This window comes from Neovison vison, chromosome 11 (genome assembly GCF_020171115.1).
Source record: "Neovison vison isolate M4711 chromosome 11, ASM_NN_V1, whole genome shotgun sequence".
Classification (NCBI taxonomy): domain Eukaryota; kingdom Metazoa; phylum Chordata; class Mammalia; order Carnivora; family Mustelidae; genus Neogale; species Neogale vison.
The window spans coordinates 75412748-75430022 of NC_058101.1; positions in this window are offsets into that span (position 1 = coordinate 75412748).

Consider the following 17275-nt stretch of genomic DNA (forward strand, 5'->3'; position numbering starts at 1 on the left):
AGTGAGTAGACAAGAAAGAAGGCAGAAATTCAAACTGGTTTGAAGAGGGATAGAAGCTTGTTATAGGAGATACACCATTTTCCACTTCAGCTTAAGGTCTTTCCCTTTCTTTTCTTTTCTCCTTTTCCTTTCCTTCTTGTCCCTTCATTTCTTTCTCTTATCAGAGTGGACTACCTCTTTCTTGATTCTCTTCTTGCCTTCTGTGTGAGGAGGCCAATTTCATATGTAAGTCAGAGAATTCCATACAGAAGCTGGCCTTGCTCCTAGTACATATATACAAGATATCTTCTGGGATTAACCCAGGAATGGACTTAGTATGTTCTCAGTTATAAACAATTTCAGCTTTGATAGGTGCCAAAATATTTTCCAAGGTTATTATACAAGTGCATGCCTACATGCCTACATGTCTATATGCAATATATAAAATTTGCTGTCATTAACTCTTGGCATTTTCAGACTTTGAAATCAGAATGCTGTGGCCATTAGAAGAATGGACAACCTCTTTATTGACAAGTTTTTCACATTTCTGCAAATAACATTTTCATTCTCCCAAATTCAATTTTCACTTCTTCATTTTCTGTACTGCTTTGCATAGGTAAGAGCAACTGACACTACTTTAGTTACAACTCTCCCGCACAAACTTTCTGTTCTATTTTATTTTTCTCATAGTAATTTATTATCTGTGACAACCTAATAAAACTTATGTACTATAGTGTTTTTGATTTTTAGAAATATTTTGTTCATTACTGTATGTAATTTCCTGGAAAGATGTCTAGTAGATGCTAATAGCTCAATAAATGTACATTGAGTGAATGAATAAATAAATGCCTATGTAGTTGGTCAAACAATCTATAACACGGATTCTTAAGAATATACATTTATGTCTGAGAGGTAGTGTAATAGAGTTCAGAAGCAGCTCTGAAGCTTTATCACCATCTGTATTCACTGCTGCATGTAATTTTGTAGTGCCTACAATTCTGACTCCGGTTTTACGAATATTGCTATTTAGGAATTGCTTTGGTCAATAGGATGTTAGTAGATTTTTACACAAGCAACATTTACAAAACACTTCAGTGATTGGATTTGCTTTCACTCCAGCTTTCTGCCTTTTCTATGATAATATGTATAAGCTATCTTAGTGAAGGATGAAAACATGTGGAATAGAAGTGTTACAGTCAAAGCCATCCTACGTCATGCAAGAGATAGTTGGCTTTACGTATGTGAATAAACCCAGTTAATATCAGTGTACCTGCCTTAATAGACTATTGCTGATTATGGGAAAGCACAGATCAGGTTAGAAAAGTCTAACCCAGATCTACTGAATCTTACTGACTCATGAACTAATAACTTTCTGTTGTTTTATGTCAGCAAAACTTAATGGTAATTTGATTTGCATCACTATTTTAGGAAGAGATAGCTGTTAAAGAAGATCATTCTACTTGGAGCCACTCTTATGACCACGGGTGAGTAGCAGTCAAAATCAGGATTTTGAATCTGAATTTCATCCTTGTAAAATCAGATAGTAGGATGTTACTATTTGCTGATTTACCTTAGCAAAGGAGAACTTAGTACAAAGGAGACCCATGAGCACCACAATCCAATAGAGGTTTTTTCCGAATAGAGGGGAAATCACTTGAAATACGGCCTCTGCTTATATGGAATAAAAGTAAAGGCAAAAATAAAATTACATATGAAAAGTTAATGAAGGAGGCGCCTGGCTCAGTGGGTTAAGCTGCTGCCTTCGGCTCAGGTCACGATCTCAGGGTCCTGGGATCGAGTCCCGCATCGGGCTCTCTGCTCAGCAGGGAGCCTGCTTCCTCCTCTCTCTCTCTGCCTGCCTCTCTGCCAGCTTGTGATCTTTCTCTGTCAAATAAATAAACAAAATCTTAAAAAAAAAAGAAAAGTTAATGAAGTTTTTAATATATGTAGAGTAAAATATATGTTTCTTGGTTGTACACATAATCCTTATCCAAATCTTTCCTTTAGCAGACTGATAAGTAGTATAACTGGCAATACAGACTGACAAGAAGGAGTCCTTTTACCCTTAGTGTACCTGGACTCAAAGGGAAGTTATTACTGATAAAATTTATCTTAAATAATACCTACCAAAAATCATTCCTATAAGTATTCCCTATCAATTTGACTAATCAGACTAGAACAGCAACAGCAATCAGAAAAGCTGTCAACAGCAGTGACATACTACTGATAATTCTGAGAAATGATCAAAGGTCAATCTGTCAGAAGCAGGCAAGGATAAGAAACGGTGCAATGAAGCCTCCCTCACTGCAGGACACCCAGGTCAACTTTGGCAGGAATCCTAAGTCTGGCATGCAGTGGTGACCTATACATTTGAAACCAACAGTCCTTTACTGTGCCCAGTCTGTGATAGTAGATGTGTTGTCATATACCTTACAAAGATAGATTCAGGCTGTTTTGGAAGCAATATGAGTCATTCAGTTTCCATCCACAGCTTGATTCCAGTTGATACTTTGATAGGAAAGGTCCTTCTGTGAGCATCTACATGAGAGATTCATGTGATTCAATCAGTATCTGCTGATTTTTACCCCCCACAGTTCACGTGATCCACAAAAAGATGTTTTAATCATTACTCTGTTGTTTTCCAAAAAGCAGACCAAATAGCTAGCTGGGTTACTGGCAACAATTCAAGATCCAATGAAAGTATCACCAGACTCATCAAGGGGAACATAGGTCAGTGTATAAGAATGTGCTTGAGTGATGCCCATAAAGCAAAGCAACTACATTCCTTTCAGATCTGCATAGCTGGCTACAGCAGCCTAGTGGACACATTTAATTTTCCAGATAACCAGGACCAAGCATTTAGGAGAAAACTTTTTGAATCATAGGCTATGGTTCAGGCCATTTAGTGGGGGACATGTTTCTCCCAAAGGAACAGCTGCTACTCTTTCATGTAAAACAAAGATGCCTGCTAGAACCAAGCTGCAATCATTCATACATTATTCAGAACAGAAGAATGAGAGGAATAAGATCTGATTGAGGCACAGTTTGGAGCCCAAAGACACTGGTTATAGAACATTTCTTAAACTGTTTAGAGATTATTTTATCATTTTCTGAACCATATGCCTATATGTGTGTGCAGGCATATACACAGATACATACATAACACTCTCATGTGTGTATATATAAAATAAAAATAAATCTTAGCTTGATACTTGCCGTTTGAGACTACAGTCTATTCCCTTTTCTTCTTTCTACTGAAGTTTAAAAATTAAAAAAAAATATATTTTAAATTTTCTTTTTTCAAACCTGAAATACAAATAAAGCTTTCCTGTTATAATGTAATGGATGTAAGCCTGATATATACATTACATTATAATGTAATGAACGTAAGCCTGATACACACATTCCTTTATTTCTTTAATCTGTAAGAGTCTTAGAATTCTCAGCTCATTTGTTTACCAAATGGACTTGTGCTGGGTTCTGGCAATACAAATAGATCAGTCAAGCCTCTTCTTTACCTCCAGTGTATCTATTGTTCTCCTACCCTGTCTTAATGTCACATGGCAAGGAGCCCATCCTGCAAAGCAAAAAACTGAGTTTCAACTTCACAATAAACCCCCAGGCTGAAGTGCCTCTACATGCTCCTGATAATCTCTTCAAATAAGGTGGAGTTCTTTTCCTGACACAATCCTGGAAATAATGGCATATGCCCTGACTCTCTGAGGACATTCATTATGTTGGATATTAAGGAATGCTAGGTCATGACACGACTGTGTCACATTGCAAAGCACATTGCGTGGCCACTCTACAATTCTTAATAGCACTCAAGTTCCTATCCCCTAGGAAACAGGATTACTTATTTAAATCATATTGTAACTCACCACTTAAACCTTTCATGGCTTACATGCTTGGATTCTTCAATCTGCTTTCACATGTAAGCCTCTGTAATTAGTTACAAGCCATTCCCACACTGTTTTGTGTTTCTCACACCTGTGACCTATCCTTCAAATCATTTTTACCTTCCATAATCCCTTCTAATGCCCTCTATAACTACCCATCATCAACTAATAACTCCACTATGTTCTCAACACTTCTTACAATCTTCTGTAATATTCCTAAACACAAATGAAAACTATTTTCCTCAAATTTCAGCTTCACGTGTATCTTTTCCAAAGACACATTTTCACCTACCATGCTACACGTGTATCAGTTCATTCATCAGTCCCTCCTTTCCTGACTCTCCTTTAAGACCTCCCCTCACCATTTTCACATAACCCGCTGCTTTGAAGACCTTTGTTCTTCAAGTGGACCACTCTCATGTGGATCACTTTGAAGACCTTTGTTCCTCAAGTGGACCACTCTCATATTTTTGTTTGCTCATTTCATATATAGAAAGACTTGAGGATCTGTTTTGTAAATATGTTTAATATGTTAATATGTTAAATATGTAAATATGTTTATAAATTATTATGCCATATGACATCAAAGTCCGAAGTAATGATCTACCAAAATTCTCATCTCGCAGCTTCTTCTTTCTCAACTCCTATGACCTCTTCTGTGCTGCTGTAGCTGCCAATATCTACAAATATGTCATCTGTAGAATATTCAGTCATCTCATCTTGCCAATATACATTCAGATGTCTAAATTTAACAATTTATTTTTTAAGATTTTTTTTTTATTTATTAATTTGACAAAGAGACACACTGCAAAAGAGGGAACACAAGCACAGGCTTCCCGCTGAGCAGGAACGCAATGCAGGACTCCATTCCAGGACCTGGAAATTATGACCTAAGCCAAAGGCACATGCTTAATGACCGAGACACTCAGGTGCCCTTATATTTAACATTATAGAGAAATATTTCAGAATGATGGTAGCTGTAGCACATTGTTTGAAGTTGTTAGCTGTAGCACATACTCCAGTGTTCAGCTTTCTGTCTCATGGGGTTTTCATTCCACTGATGCTCTACTTTCTCTGTATTCATCAGTCAAGTTTATTTTTATTTATTTTTTATTTTTTGAGAGAGAGAGAGAGTGACAGTGTGTATAAGTCAGGTGAGGAACAGAGGGAGAGGGAGTATGAGAACCTCAAGCAGGCTTCACACTCGGTGAGGAGGAGCCTAACTCAGTGCTCAATCTCATGACCTGAGCCAAAATCAAGAGTAGGGTGCTTAATAGACTGAGCCATACAGGCACCCCCATCAGTCAATTTCTATATTCACTCTACTCAATCTTTAGATGTTATTAAATATAAGTTTAGTTTAACCTTCCAGAGGGCTACTTGTCCTTTAGGTATACCTGTCTTATATAGTCTCAACTACAGGTGTATTCAACTGTCTTCCTACCCAAATCAAGACAGATGACTCTTGTTCCATACAGTAAATTGGTACCATTGGGACCACTGTTATTGTATGGTCGTTTGTTGCATGGACTGTCAGTGCTACTCATCAATCCTATCATAATAATCTCCCCACAGAGATGGGATCAATTCCCATTCCCACATCCAAAATTTGGTTTGGATATTGAAGTGGATGATGCCTGACGGGTGCCAAGACAGTATGAAAGTTTCATTACTCACAAAATGCTGCAGGCCTCTGAAGTTGGTCTGAAAATATTTCAGGAAGTCAGGGAAAGGAAGTTGGACTGAGGTTTTCATGGTGGCTAAAGAGGTCCAGGGTGACACCTCCACATATGTACTTTAGGCACAACTTGCATGATTAAACTTCTGCACAAAGTCAAAGGAGGGAGTACTCAGGATTCCTTATTAGCTTGGTAGATGTGGAGCAGAAGGGAAAGAGGGAGGAGTGGTGGCTTAAAAGGGTCAGTGGTGAAACATCAAAAACAACTCAGACTCTTTATTACATTGACTATTGTTACTTGCTTAATTTTCTATTTCTCATAATGGTCAGAACTTTCCCATTCTTTACAAATTTTACTATCCTTTATCTGAATTTTCAACTTACTCCTCATTTAGAAAATAGTTACCACATGAGGACTCTACAAAGATCTGATTCCTCCTGCCTTCAAAAATATTTACCTGTATTTATAGCCAGTTTGTTCCTTTGTTTCTATTCTTGCTTTGACTGCATTCTCTTTAACATTTCCAGGGACATGGTTTTATTATCCCCTCTGTCTTATCAGTAATTATAATAGATAGATTTTAAGTTTTTCCTTCAGTTGAGGCATAAAAAAGAAAGAAAAGCATGCAAAAAGTATTTGTAAACCATTGAGATTGATACAAAGGTAACAATTGCATAGCCACTAAATAATGAGACAGAATACTGCCAGAATGTCAGACCAGCAATCAGTGTTCACGCCTCTTCCCCTCGCAGCTGCTTTCCTAAGTCCTATCACTCCAGTGTAGTTTCACCTGATGGTGACTTTTAAACAAATGAAGCATACAAAACATATTCTTTTATTGCAGTCATTTTTTTTAAGGTCTGTTTCTTGGGGTCTGTTTATGAATTCTCCCTATCCAGAGTGATGAAGATATCCATTCTCCTGCATTATCATAATTTAATTCCAGTGTTCACCTGAAATTGGTTTTGGTGTGTGATATGAAATAGCGTAAAGTTTACATGACAGAACTCGAAGCTCTTACAAACTACATAAACACAGGCAGGGAAAAAAGAAAATGACCATTACAAAAAGAAGCTAAAAGTTACAATAAGAAGGGAATTTTTTTTTTAAGATTTTATTTATTTATTCGACAGAGAAAGACACAGCGAGAGAGGGAACAGAAGCAGGGGGAGTGGGAGAGGGAGAAGCAGGCTTCCCACTGAGCAGGGAGCCCGATGCAGGGCCCAATCCCAGGACCCTGGGATCATTACCTGAGCCAAAGGCAAACACCCAATGACTGAGCCACCCAGGTGGCCCAAGAAGGTAAGTTTTGATTTAAACTATGATTCTTCAGGACAAAAAGATGACAAGAAGGAATAAGGAAGGGCCCAGTAAGCATCACTGACCCCATCTATGTGCCAACAGAGGGAATGGCACCATGAGAAATTGGCAAAATCTGTATTTGTGTGAGAAGAGCTTTCTGACAAGAGTAGTGTCTGTGAGCAAAAAGAACACAGCCAATGTTCACTCTACATCATGGCTGAGAGAAAGTGGGCGAGATTGAAACCCTGACCTCTCCCATGACAGCTGATTTCCTGTCAGGGCTTTCTTTTAGCTGAGGGGAAGATCGTCCACTTTAAGGCACTGGAGGGACCAGTTTCATAGGTTCAGTGTACTGCAGAGATGGTCACAGAATTATTCCAAAAGGCAAAAGAAACAGAACAAATTCCAACAGAAGCACTAGCCAAAAGTGCAAAACCTAGGAGACATTTGTATATGGGGAAATTGAATGAACAAAATTTCTTGAAAGAAAAACAAATATAATAGAATGTGCAAAATGACTGGTTTGTTAAACAAAACCAAGATAAGAATGTGGAAAAAGGCAAGCCAAACATGTGTGGGGATCGGGATGATGAGAAAACAAAACAAAACAAAACAAAAACCAACCAAACCTACAGAAAAACTTAAATGTATGAAATCCAATTTTTATGTATTATACTTTATGAGATGTACATTTAGTGATATTTATATAAATCACTTCTGAGAAATTCTGTTTGGTGGGGACTATACTAGAAACAGAAGCAACAGAAACACTACAAAGAACTCTACTGTGATTGTCTGGCCATGAGAAGATTACTATCTGCCAAGGATAATTGGCTGTAGAAGTGGAAACTATAAATTGAAAAGAAGTTTGGGAGGACAAAAGTTCTTGGCATATTTGAGGTATTCATGTGGTAGGCAAGAAAAATAAACATATTTTGGAGCAAAAATGATGAGTTTACTTCTTAGATAAGTCACAGATGGAACTGAATATAAAATTGTGACAGGAGGATATCTGGACTGGTAGTCAGGTTTTGGAATTGTCTCTTGGTAGGTGTGTTCTCAGAGTGCACAAATTCTCCAAGTGACTTATTATAAATATGTCAACAGAGGGCAAAAGAATGAACCTATTCAGGTGTTCACAAAGCATGGAGTCCTGAAAATATAGTGAAATGATAGCATAGTCAACTTATTCAGATAATGCTGGAAAGACAAAAACAAACATAATAGCAAAATAATAGTAAAGTAATATAAAATAACAGTAAAATAAGTTGTATAATGTAAAAAGTGTAGTAATTGATATTCCATGTATTAATACATTTATAAATTAAAATAATATAAGTAATTCCTTTAAGTTAAAAAGTAGTTTACTAGTTTAGCCTCTTTTCTCATGGAACATGTATATAATTGTGGGGAGATCGATATATAAATATGGTGAAATATTATCTTGGAGAGAGTATCTCAATTGTGCTTAAATAAATTTCTAATCTACCAAATAAATCTTTTTTTTTTTTAAGATTTTATTTACTTATTTGACAGAAGAGAGATCACAAGTAAGCAGAGAGGCAGGTAGAGAGAGGAGGAAGCAGGCTCCTGGCTGAGCAGAGAGCCTGATGCAAGACTCGATCCCAGGACCCTGGGATCATGACCTGAGCCAAAGGCAGAGGCATTAACCCACTGAGCCACCCAGGCGCCTGTACCAAATAAATCTTTACATAAATGGAATTCATATAACTCCATTTTACTATACTTTCAAATTTATTATTTCCAGATGTCATTCTCATATTTTATTTATGTATTATTATTATTATTATTTAAAATATTTATTTATTTATTTGACAGAAAGATAGCACAAGGAAGCAGAGCAGCAGGCAGAGGCAAGCAGAGGCTGAGAGAGAAGCAGGCAAGGAGCCTGATGCCGGACTTGATCCTAGGACTCTGGGATTACCACCTATGCTGAAGGCAGCGGCTTAATTGACTGAGCCACCCAGGCATCCCATCATTCTCATATTTATTAAAGCTTTTTTACAAATTGAAAATTCATACCTGACTTATTTAGGAATAATTTTCAATTTGTGAGTTTTCTGAACAGGGTTTTTCATATCATCTTAATATTTCCTAGATGGAAAGTAAATCACAGAAAATCTTATAGTTTCAAAATAAAGAGAACATTGATAATTTAAACATTAAAAGACTGTTTTTTTAAAATTAATTATTGTTTCTGGCCATCATTGCAGTATTATATGATATAAAATTATATGCATTGTATAGTACCAATAGATAACAATTGTTTAATTTAATGCATTTCAAAATGTATTAATCTCAATCTATTGGATATTAATATTTTCATTCATTGCTCATCATTCCCAGTTCCAGAATAAGAAGAGATTATTTTTCTTTTGAGGGGAAAATATGGGATTAAAAAAACCTGATGGGGGAGGAGCAGGATGGCGGAGAAGTAGCAGACTGAGACTATTATCAGGTAATAGGAGATCAGCTAGATAGCTTATCAAACCATTGCGAACACCTACAAATCCAACAGGAGATCAAAGAGAAGAAGAGCAACATTTCTAGAAACAGAAAATTTACCACTTTCTGAAAAAACCTGCGGCGAAGTGAATCCAAAGCAATGGGAAGATAGACTGTGGTGGGAGGGGCTGGCTCCCAGCAAGCAGTGGAGCAAAGGAGCAAAAATCAGAACTTTTAAGTCTGCTCCACTGAGGGACATTGCTCTAGAGGCTAAAGTGGGGTGAAGCCCACGGGGGATCAGCATGGCCCCAGGTCCCACAGGGTCACAGAAGGATCAGGGGTGTCTGAGTGTCGCAGCACTCCCAGGTGTTAGAGCGGGGAAGATGGCTACAGAGATAGAGCTGAGGAGGAAGCACTCAACTAAGGGTTACCTTGAGCCCGTCACAGGCTGGGAGAGCTCAGAGCACAGCCGGAGGCCAGGGAAGCAGGAGTGATTGAGCGCTTTTCTCTGAGGGTGTACTGAGGAGTGGGGTCCTGAACTCTTGGCTCCTCCGGGCCACAGATTGGAGGCTGCTATTTTCATTCCTGTCCTCCAGAACCTATGAAAAGCATTCAGGAACAAAAGCTCCAGAAAGTGAACACAAGTAGATTACTTAGCCTGGCCCCTGGAAAGGGCAGTGCAATTCCACCTTGGACAAAGACACTTGAGAATCACTACAACAGGTCCCTCCACCAGAAAATCAACAAGAAATCCAGCCAATACCAAATTCACTCACCAAGGAGAACAGCAGAATTCCAGAGGAGGAGAAAGCAAAACATGGAATTCATGGCTTTCTCCCCATGATTCTTTAGTCTTGCAGTTAATTAATTTTTTTAATTTTATTTTTTTCTTCTAATATATTTTTAACTTTTACCCTTTCCTCTTTTTTTTTTTTTTAAAGATTTTATTTATTTATTTGTCAGAGACAGAGGGAGAGAGAGCGAGCGAGCACAGGCAGACAGAGAGGCAGGCAGAGGCAGAGAGAGAAGCAGGCTCCCTGCCGAGCAAGGAGCCCGATGTGGGACTCGATCCCAGGACTCTGGGATCATGACCTGAGCCGAAGGCAGCTGCTTAACCAACTGAGCCACCCAGGCGTCCCTACCCTTTCCTCTTTTAACATTTTTTAACTAGTTTATCTTAACAACACCTTTCATAAAAAATAATATTTTTGAACTTTCATTACTATAGTCATATTTTATCCTTCATTGTACCTAATTTTATTTTTTGTATACACATAGGGTATTTTCTTCTGAAAAATTTGGGGTACAACTTCTTCAAATAAATCAAAATATACCCTAAATCTATCTCCAGGCTTGTTCTAGTCTCCAGCCTGAGCAAATTCTCTCCACTTTCTTTTCCTTTATTCTCCCAACCTACTTACTTTATCAACTCCTTTTTTAGAAATTAAAAAAAAATTTTTTTCATCTTTATAGGGATATCCCATCTCTTCATTGTGTTTACCCTTATATATGTTTTTCATTCTTTAACATTTTGGGAGGTAGTCTCTTCTAAGAGACCAAAATACTCCTAAAATTAAGTGGGGGACCCTGTTCTAGACACCATCTAATTTATCTATATATTTTTTTCTTTATATTTTTTCTTTATTTGTTTTATTTTTTAAATTTTCTTTCTCTGAACTTCTTTTTATCCCCTTTCTCCCTCCATGATTTGGGGTCTCTTCTGATTTGGCTAAAGCACATTTTCCTGGGGGCTTTGCCACCTTTTTTAGTATTTTTTTTGCTCCTTTATATATTCTTATCTGGACAAAATGACAAGGCAGAAAAACTCACCAAAAAGAAAAAAAAAAAGAGCAAGAGGCAGTACCAAAGGCTAGGGACCTAATCAACACGGACATTGGTAATATGTCAGATCTAGAATTCAGAATGACAATTCTCAAGGTTCTAGCTAAACTCAAAAAATGTATGGAAGATATTAGAGAAACCCTCTGTGGAGAGATAAAAGCCCTTTCTGGAGAAATAAAAAAACTAAAACCTAACCAAGTTAAAAAAAAAAAAAAAAAAAAACGTATTAATGAGGTACAATGAAAAATGGAGGCTCTTACTGCTAGGATAAATGAGGCAGAAGAAAGAATTAGTGATATAGAAGACCAAATGACAGACAATAAGGAAGCTCAGCAAAAGAGAGACAAACAAATACCGGGCCATGAGGAGAGAATTCGAGAGATAAGTGACACCATAAGACAAAACAACATTAGAATAACGTTTTATTCTAGAAATAAATAAATAATATTTTATTCTATAAGGTATATTGGAGAGAATTATTGTAGAGAACTTCCCTAATATGGCAAAGGGAACAAGCATCAAAATCCAGGAGGTGCAGAGATCCGACCTCAAAATCAATAAGAATAGGTCCACACCCCATCACCTAATAGTAAAACGTATAAGTCTTAGCAACAAAGAGAAAATCCTGAAAGCAGCCTGGGAAAATATTAGATTGGCAACGGACTTATCCACAGAGACCTGGCAGGCCAGAAAGAACTGGTAAGTTATATTCAGAGCACTGAATGAGAAAAATATGTAGCCAAGAATATTATATCCAGCTAGGCTATCATTGAAAATAGAAGGAGAGATAAAGTTTCCAGGATAAGCAAAAACTGAAAGAATTTGCAAACACCAAACTAATTCTACAGGAAATATTGAAAGGTCTCCTCTAAGCAAAGGAAGACCCTAAAAGTAGTAAATCAGAAAGGAACAGAGACAATATACACTAACAGTCACTTTACAGGCAATACAATGGCACTCAATTCATATCTCTCAATAGTTACCCTGAATGTTAATGGTCTAAATGCCCCAATCAAAAGACACACGGGTATCAGAATGGATTAAAAACAAAACAAAACGAAACAGTATGCTGCCTGCAAGAAACTCATTTTAGACCCAAACACACCTCCAGATTTAAAGTGAGGGGGTAGAAAACAATTTACCATGCGAATGGACATCAGAACAAAGCTGGGGTGGCAATCCTTAGATCAATTAGATTTTAAGCCAAAGACTATAATAAGAGATGAGGAAGGACACTATATCATACTCAAAGGGTCTGTCCAACAAGAAGATCTAACAATTTTAAATATATATGCCCCTAATATGGGAGCAGCCAACTATATAAACCAATTAAGAACAAAATCAAAGAAACACATAGACAATGATACAATAATAGTAGGGAACTTTAACACTCCCCTCACTGAAATGGACAGATCATCCAAGCAAAAGATCAACAAGGAAATAAAGGCCTTAAATGGCACACTGGACCAGATGGGCATCACAGATATATTCAGAATATTCCATCTCAAAGCAACAGAATACACATTCTTCTCTAGTGCACATGGAACATTCTCCAGAAGAGATCCCATCCTGGGTCACATATCAGGTCTCAACCAGTATCAAAAGATTGGGATCATTCTCTGCATATTTTCAGACCACAATGATCTGAAGCTAGAACTCAATCATAAGAGGAAATTTGCAAAGAGTCCAAATACATGGAGACTAAACAGAATCCTTCTAAAGAATGAATGGATCAACCAGGAAATTAAAGGAGAATTGAAAAAAATCATGGAAACAAATGATAATGAAAACACAATGGTTCAAAATCTGTGGAACACAGCAAAGGCAGTCCTGAGAGGAAAATATATAGTGATACAAGCCTTTCTCAAGAAACAAGAAAGTTCTCAAATACACAATCTAACCCTACACCTAAAGGAACTGTAGAAAGAACAACGAAGAAAGCCTAAACCCAGCAGGAGAAGAGAAATCATAAAGATCAGAGCAGAAATCAATGAAATAGAAACCAAAAAACAATAGAACAAATCAATGAAACTAGGAGCTGGTTCTTTGAAAGAATTAATAAGATTGATGAACCCCTGGCCAGACTTATCAAAAAGAAAAGAGAAAGGGCCCAAATAAATAAAATCATGAATGAAAGAGGAGAGGTCACAACCAACACCAAAGAAATACAATTATAAGAACATACTATGAGCTACTCTATGCCAACAAATTTGATAATCAGGAAGAAATGGATGCATTCCTAGAGACATATGAACTACCACAACTGAACCAGGAAAAAATAGAAAACCTGAACAGACCCATAACCAGTAAGGAGATTGAAACAGTCATCAGAAGTCTCCAAACAAACAAAAGCCCAGGGTCAGACTGCTTCTCAGGGGAATTCTACCAAACATTTAAAGAAGAATTAATTCCTATTCTCCTGAAACTGTTCCAAAAAAATAAAAATGGAAGGAAAACTTCCAAACTCATTTTATGAGGCCAGCATCACCTTGATCCCAAAACCAGACAAGGATCCCATCAAAAAAGAGAATTACAGACCAATATCCTTGATGAACACAAATGTGAAAATTCTCACCAAAATACTAGCCAATAGGATCCAACAGTACATTAAAAGGATCATTCACCATGACTAACTGGGATTTATTCCAGGGCTGCAAGGTTGGTTTAACATCTGCAAATCAATCACTGTGATACAATACATTAATAAAAGAAAGAACAAGAACCATATGATACTCTCAATAGATGCTGAAAAAGCATTTGGCAGAGTACAGCATCCCTTCCTGATCAAAACTCTTCAAAGTGTAGGGATAGAGGGCACACACCTCAATATTATCAAAGCCATCTATGAAAAACCCACCGCAAATATCATTCTCAATGGGGAAAAACTGAAAGCTTTTCTGATAGGGTCAGGAACATGGCAGGGATGTCCATTATCACCACTCCTACTCAACATAGTACTACTCAACATAGTACTAGAAGTCCTAACCTCAGCAATCAGACAACAAAAAGAAAAGAAAGGCATCCAAATCAGCAAAGAAGAAGTCAAACTATCACTCTTTGCAAATGATATGATACTATATGTGGAAAACCCAAAAGGTTCCACTCCAAAACTGCTAGAACTTGTACAGGAATTCAGTAAAGTGTCAGGATATAAAATCAATGCACAGAAATCAGAGGCATTTGTTTACACCAACAAGACAGAAGAAAGAGAAATTAAGGAGTCCATCCTATTTACAATTATACCCCCCATAATAAGATACCTAGAAATAAACCTAACCAAAGAGGCAAAGAATTTGTACTTAGTAAACTATAAAGTATTCATGAAAGAAATTGAGGAAGACACAAAGAAATGGAAAAATGTTCTATACTCCTGGATTGGAAGAACAAATATTGTAAAAATGTCTATTCTACCTAAAGAAGTCTACACATTTAATGCAATCCCTACCAAAATCCCATCCATTTTTTTTCTCAAACAAATGGAAGATATAATCCACAACTTATGTGGAACCAGAAAAGACCTTGAATAGCCAAAGGAATATTGAAAAAGAAAGCCAAAGTTGGTGGCATCACAATTCCAGACTTCAAGCTCTATTACAAAGCTGTCATCATCAAGACAGTATGTAACTGGCACAAAAACAGACACATAGATCAATGGAACAGAATAGAGAGCCCAGAAATAGACCCTCAACTCAATGGTCAACTAATCTCCCACAAAGCAGAAAAGAATGTCTGATGGAAAAAAGACAGCCTCTTCAACAAATGGTTTTGGAAAAATTGAACAGCCACATGCAGAAAAATGAAGTTGGACCATTTCCTTCCACCACACATGAAAACAGACTCAAAATGAATGAAGGACCTCAATGTGAAAAAGGTATCCATCAAAATCCTTGAAGAGAACACAGGCAGCAACCTCTTCAACCTTAGCCGCAGCAACTTCTTCCTAGGAATATTGCCAAAGGCAAGGGAAGCAAGGGCAAAAATGAACTACTGGGATTTCTTCAAGATCAAAAGTTTTAGCACAGCAAAGGAAACAGTTAACTAAACCAAAAGACAATCAACAGTATGGGAGAGGATATTTGCAAACGACATATCAGATAAAGGGCTAGTATCCAAAATCTATAAAGAGCTTAGCAAATTCAACACCCAACGAACAAATAATCCAATCAAGAAATGGGCAGAAGACATGAACAGATATTTCTGCAAAGAAGATATCCAGATGGCCAACAGACATATGAAAATATGCTCTACATCACTCGGCATTAGGGAAATACAAATCAAAACCACAATGAGATATCACCTCACACCAGTCAGAATGGCTAAAATTAACAAGTCAGGAAATGACAGATGCTGGTGAGGATGCGGAGAAAGGGGAACCCTCCTACACTGTTGGTGGGAATGCAAGCTAGTGCAACCACTCTGGAAAACAGCATGGAGTTTCCTCAAAAAGTTAAAAATAGAGCTACCTTATCACCCAGCAATTGCACTACTGGGTATTTACCCTTAAGATAAAAACGTAGTGAACCAAAGGGGCACGTGCACCCAAATGTTTTTAGCAGCAATGTCCACAATAGCCAAACTATGGAAAGAACCTAGATGTCCATCAACAGATGAATGGATAAAGAAGTGGTATATATATATATATATACTATGCAGCCATCAAAAGAAATGAAATCTTGACATTTGCGATGACGTGGATTGAACTAGAGGCTATTATGCTTAGTGAAATAAGTCAGTCAGAGAAAGACAACTATCATATGATCTCCCTGATATGAGGAAGTGGAGATGCAACATGGAGGGTTTGGGGGGTAGGAAAAGAATAAATGAAAAAAGATGTGATCAGGAGGGAGACAAATCATAAAAGACTCTTAATCTCACAAAACTAACTGAGGGTTGCTGGGGGGAGGGGGTTCACGAGAGGGTAGTGGGGTTATGGACATTGGGGAGGGTAGGTGCTATGGTGAGTGCTGTGAAGTGTGTAAACCTGGTGATCCACAGACCTGAACCCTGGGGATAAAAATACATTATATGTTTATAAAAAATTTTTAAAAATAAATTTAAAAACACACACACAAACACACACACAGAACCTGATGATGTACACATATACACATATTTATGGCAATAGGGGTTTTAATTTATAATTTCTTTATAAGTAATAAATTATTACATGTTTTTATGGAAATATGATAAAAGGTATCTTGTTAGAAACTATGTAAACAATAAAATTAAAATGGAAAATAAAGAAATATTACTTTCTTAGAAAGAAAAACAACCGGATATTGTACATTTTAGTCACAATTTTCTCTTTCTTTAATATCTTGATATTAAGCCACATGCTTAGAAGAATTATTTGCTAGATTATAATGCTCCATATTGAAAAATACTTACTTAAATTTAAGTTTGTTGGGGCTCGTGGGTGGTTCAGTTGGTTAAACATCTGACTCTTGGTGTCAGCTCAGGTCATGATCTCATGGATCTTGAGATGGAGCCTCGGTGGGGCTTTTTGACTTATCGGGATTTGGCTTGTGGATTCTTTCCCTCAAGTCCCTCTCCCAAATCACAAGCTCTTTCTCTCTCTCAAATAAATAAATACATTTTAAAAAAAATTGAGTTTGTTATTTCCTCTCCAATTTGCTACATATGGATCTCAAAATTATTCCAAGGATAGGGAACTGCCTCTTAGTTATCCCCAGGAATTTTAAAAGACCATTGCTTAGAAATCTAAGCAATGGCCCAAATCTATCAACGTTAAATAGGTAAACTTCCTTCCTTCCCTCCCTCCTTCTTTCCTTTCTCTTTCTTTTTCTCTTTCTTTCTCTCTCTCTCTCTCCCTTCTGTCTCCTCTGTTTCTCTCTCTCTTTTTTTAAAGATTTTATTTATTTATTTGACAGAGAGAGAGATCACAAGTAAACAGAGAGTCAGGCAGAGAGAGAGAGAGAGAGAAGCAGGCTCCCCGCTGAGCAAAGAGCCTGATGCGGGGCTCTATCCCAGGACACTGAGATCATGACCTGAGCTGAAAGGCAGCAGCTTAATCCACTGAGCCACCCAGGTGCCCTCTCTCTCTTTTTCTTTCACAAAGGAATACTATACAACCATACAGCCATATAG